Source organism: Strongylocentrotus purpuratus, unplaced genomic scaffold, assembly GCF_000002235.5.
Source record: "Strongylocentrotus purpuratus isolate Spur 01 unplaced genomic scaffold, Spur_5.0 spur5_scaffold_1, whole genome shotgun sequence".
NCBI lineage: Eukaryota > Metazoa > Echinodermata > Echinoidea > Camarodonta > Strongylocentrotidae > Strongylocentrotus > Strongylocentrotus purpuratus.
In genome coordinates this window covers 35,046,487-35,052,256 of record NW_022145594.1, presented here as the reverse complement: position 1 = coordinate 35,052,256, position 5,770 = coordinate 35,046,487, and positions in this window count along the sequence as shown.

Here is a 5,770-nt window from a genome sequence, read left to right as displayed (position 1 = left end):
AAGTACATTAAATAAGATGCATACGAACACAAATATTTTTCAATGAAAAATGATAAATTTAACTTTCCTTTGGTTAAATTTGTTTGTATGTAGTTGCGATTGTGTTATACAATCATTGATAATACAATGATGAATATATATATCATTCTGCAAAGACAATAAGTTAGAAAAAATCGCAAAAAAAAACAACTTTGAATTGAAGACAGTCAGATGAATGAAAATAAAACAGCTACAGTGTTTTTCAAAAATATGCCTTTTTTAAATTTGCTAATACACGTACCTTTTAATACCTGAATGAAAATGGTATAATAAATGCAACCTCATATACATTCATAGTATAATTCCACATTAGAACATTTCAAAAGCACTTAATACAGGGTAAATAGATGCAGAAATGTGTTCACGTCCTATAGCGAATAGAGGTGGACCTACTCCTTCAGGTCACAATTTTGTATATATTAAGTATACACAAAGTAGTCAAAACTTGAATAGATTTTGTATGAGTATCTTATCAATTAACATCACCGTGTTTGCATTTATTTTTTCACTAACTTGCGAGTTTATCATATTTGTTATGTCGGATGACTTCATCGTGTTGTGGTTATTGTGTTCATTGTACTTTAATTAACTTTTTGAATCATTTTTCTCTTATATTCTGTTAAATCATCTTAAAATACAGAATACTTATACTATACTGATGCAATGCAGTACCCTATCAGAAATGTTGGTATGGAAATGATATCTGCCCCCAAAATAGTATTTTATAATACCTTTGTTACTTTATTTTATCAGCTTCAAGCAGAACATTATGTTAAGAATCTCTAAATTTGGGTATTGTCAAAGCGTGTAATGACCAACATGAAGTGGTGAAGTAAATGTGTATTTGTAACTAAACAAGGATATATAATGAATTCATTCATATGTGAATATGATCTATATTCAATTTGTAATATCTCAAATTCATTTAGTACCTTATGTTAGGTGAACAGAGGGCCAAATAGAAATGACATAAATTACCAAAAATAATTAATGCTGCAATTGTTTTCTTTGATAATGTTTTTCTTCATCTTATTTTATTTGTGTACGCCTATTAATTTCGGAAACCTTAGACTTGTTTGTGATACTGAGTATAACCCGCTAGATTAAACTCTTCTAGACAAAACAGTTGGTTTTAATAACAACCAGTATAATTTGAATGTAAATCAATCAATTTTCCTCATTCAAAAAATTATGTCATGTCGACCATCAATTATGTGACTTCTATTTAATTTTGCCATAATACAATGGGTTTACAAATGATTTATGATATCGTATGTATGATATCGCAGGCATTGCTTGTTTTTAACTGACAACTAATTATAAAGATATGTTATATCATCCCTGGTTTTGCTGTTTTGATGATTGTGTTCATATTAATACCTTATGATATTTTGTTAACTTACAGTTTTGCTATGATTATGATATGTACTTTTTATGTTGAGAGAACGAAATTAAAAACTAAAAAACGGACTGATATTATATTTGTGAAGTATTATCTGATCAATTATCGCACATCGTGTTCAGGGTAACAGTAGGGCGCTTTAGCAACGCGACAGAAGGCAACGACGACGGGAGAAATCACTCAACCTAGATCGTCCTGTACTATGCTCCAGTCTTCATTTGTAACCTGTATATAGAGTGCTTTTGCAAACACGACGGAAGGCAAAGACGAGGGGAACAGAGGAAAATAATCAATCTGCCCATGTGCGAACCAGAATTTTCTCCGTCTTGTTGATTTTCACGACCGTTCTCAGCCATAATAGCGTTCGTTCCCTAAACTCGACGGAAGAGTTGTATCGCCGTACAATAGACCATTTTCGTAATGTAACCACATTTAATGCATAAGTCTTTGTGAAGTACCTCAATAGAAATTATTTCATTCACCTGATAAGAATAACAGTATTTCAATAGACAGAGTGCCAACTGCGTACATTATTTGATCTCGGTTGAGTGAATTCTCCCGTCCTCTTTGCCTTACGTCGCGATGCTAAAGAGCCCTAGTATGCAAACACCCCCGCCCTAAAGTAACGTTTTGTTAAGGCTACCAGTAGTATGTACGCTTCTTTCACTTTACAATGGTTCTTCTCATGATATTTGTATACATTTCCTATAGTCTAAATAGGCTATTAGAGGTGTCATTTTGTTTGATCCACCCCCCCCCCCCCCCCGTCGTTGACTAAAAAACACCTCTTTATTTAATTATTAAAACAAATTACAGACACAAAATCCCAGCCTTCCACCGCTTTAAGAATAAAGTTCCTAAAACTTTTTCTTTTGTATTTGTTTTAACGAATAAGAGAATAATGAGCTAAGATTTTAAAAAGATTTATTTTATAATGAAGTTACAAGCCGATGCCTAAATAGACAATACCTAGAGCAAATGTTCCATATTAGGCTCACAGTATCCTCTTGTCCTCAGTTTAACGACCTACCTAAGAATAATTAAAGTACATGTATATAGCTTTCATTGTACGTGACGCACACCTCAGAATGTCAGGGTACGTCCAGGGTCATTTAGATTCAGATTCTTTTTATTGGTCCATTTTGAAATTCAGTTATTGGCATAACATAAAGCACGTGAACAATATACAATAGAAAATAATATGCACAAATACATAATCCACAGTAGCAAAGTTACATTGACATATTCATATGGAAACACCGATATAAATTGTTTTTATATAGTTGAATAATATTAGGTATAGCACACCAAAAAAAAGTACAACAAACATATGTTATTTGATGATTGCAAATGATCAAAATTTATGAAAGCTTCAAAAAACAAAAAACAGAATTGAAATCGGTCAATGCGTTGAGATTTTATACCACTTTTTTCAAATCGCAAAATTACCGAAAAACACGCCAGAAATGGTCAAATTGGCAAAAATGGCAAAATTCGACAAAGTTGACATCTAAATTCATCCCTTTCTTGGACACAAATAATAAATGAAATTATCAGACACTAAAATATCATCTTTGTGGTAAGAAACACAACAAAGAAAATTCATATATCTATTACCGTTTTGAAAACAGAAGCCAACAAAATAAGTCATTTTTGCCATTTTGGCGAATCTGCAGATATGAACAAGTTGTGAAAATAACTAAGTCCGCCAAATTAATATGCACATATGTAATCAGATCAAAACCGAACATGATACATCAGTGAAACTTATGTATATCAGACAGGTATGGAAATAAATTTTATTTGAAATTAAAAAAGAAAATCATGAATATTCATCAAATATGCAAATTAGGTCATTTCAGCTAAGTATATATAAAGGAAAGTCAGACTGTCCATTTTGTTGGCATTTGTTAAAATCATATATTTATAGATCGTATTTACACCAAATATTAACATTGAATTCCAAATATTTTTGCAATGCCAATAAAATATGGCGATGGATATTACTTGGATCACGGTCATAGCTATTTCCTCATGTGTTTCACAAATTATTCAGAAAAACCTATCAATTGATAAAAATTTGCAGATTTTTAGCTACATCACAGTATATGTTTCTTTTTAAAAAATGTCAGATTTGAGGATTTATGATGATTTTCCGAGAAACCATTCAACAGGACATAACATTCCACAGGGACTGAATTTTAGAGTAAAAACTAATTTAGTGACCTTAGTATAGATATGGCTACCCTAAGTGTAAACAACAAATTGATTCAATGAGTGAAACACATGAGGATATTGAATTTTTTGTAGGGGAGTTTTATACATTGAGGTGCATTTTCACCACGCAGAATAGCAGCGCGATTCAATGGGCCGTATGCATAAAAAGTAGCAATTGCTTGCAAGCAATTGCTTGTCAAGCAAAAGATCAAGCTCAAGCAATTGCTTAAATCCGTATGCATAACATTTTGCTTGTGCTCAAACCTTTTGCTTGCCTCCAGCAAGCAATTGCTTACGATCTCAACAATAGCGACGTCACGCCGGTGCGAACATCATTCATGGGAGAACAAAGGCGGGTTTCGCCAAGTAGTGGAGCGTGGCCTCCATGCTCTCCACCGTTGTCAGACATCCTCCCCGTTTTTCATCATGTTCAGGTATGAACCTGTGTGCTAACCACTCAACGTTCTCTTTGTCGAAACGGAATAGTATCCGATAGGTCTCGGGAGCAATTTCTTCTCGATTTATTCTACTCCTGTACAACTTTGGTTTTTCTCTAACGAGCATAAACATGATGCTTAACCGCGAACGTCCCGATTAAGCAAGAGCTCAAGCTGCTATGACGGAGCTTGAAAAAACGTAAGCAATTGCTTATAAGAACAAGCAAAAGGTTCGTTTTATGCATACGTTTTTAAGCAATTGCTTGATCTTTAAGCAATTGCTTGTGCTTGCTAGCAAAAGCATTTGCTTGCAACAAGCAATTGCTTATGTTTATGCATACGGATTCAAGTAAAAGGCTAGCACAAGCAATTGCTACTTTTTATGCATACGGCCCAATGAGCGATCAGCGGGCCATGTCACACATGGCTGAAAAGACAATATTCTAAATAAATAATTTAACATATTTCCAACATGTCTATACAAATGAAACTATACAGAATTGTAGTTAAAGGTATGCTTGAAATATATATGAAATACAAATACAAAAATATTGTTTAGTTTGTTTATAATAAATTTACAAAAATTGCTATTTCTACCAACTGACTGCTGTTGTCTGTGTATGTTCGCGGGGCAGACTGTGTGCACAGGCAATGTGATCACCCTAATATATAAGAAAATAGATAGACTCACAACACTATTGTAAATGTACGATTACATACAATTCGGAAATAGCATTATTATTATCTTTGATTATTTTTTCATTTGTTATCATTATTATTATTATCATCATTATTTTCATCATTATTATTATTGTAACTATTATTGTGGGGGGACGTGCAAAAATACAAACACTTTTCTTCTAAAAAAACACTGCCTTTTTTAAACGATTTAATCGCTTCGCTTATGTTAACATTCACAATCAAAGACAGGGGATGTCAAATATTGAGCCCAGAGAGTGTAAACGCTTCTGAGTTTGTTCGAATCTATCAGATTAAACGCACTTTACTATATAGATAAGTTTGCATGATAATACGTCACGATGAGATCTATAAACACGAGATTGTATTTTCTACAAATGTTTGTTTCTTTTTACTCTCTTTTTACTTCCCTCCCCCTCTCCATTTTTCGCGATGATTTTTTTAATGCAAAATTCTTACGCTGAAATTGTATGACTATTTCTTTAGAGTCTTGCGCATCTTTTGATTTTTTCTTCTTCTTCGAAATCGGACCTACCGTTACATAATCACGTGACATTTTGTCTTTGTATGTCAGCCCGAAAATCGCTCATTTTCGTGATTTGTGTACAAAACATATGGAATTCTCATTTTTCCAGAAAAAGAGATATAAACGTTGGTTATTTGATCTTGTTTATAGGTAAGGTGTTTATTTTGGGGTTCAAATGGGGTTCTTGTATAACGGTGCCTGGCCAGAGTACTTCATGTCCGCATCAAGTCCTTATCAGTTTTGTTATATGCTACTTCAAAGGATGACGGACATGGCGATTAAAATTGCATAAGGGTTCATTATTTCATTGGAAGTCTTTTCAAACCTATTAAATGTAGGCACATTTAGACACATTAAGGTTAAATCATTGCCTCCAAAACAGGCAGCTTTGATCTTCAATATAACTTTTAGAGAAGCCATCCGGAAAGGCTTGTTGGCAATACACAAGAT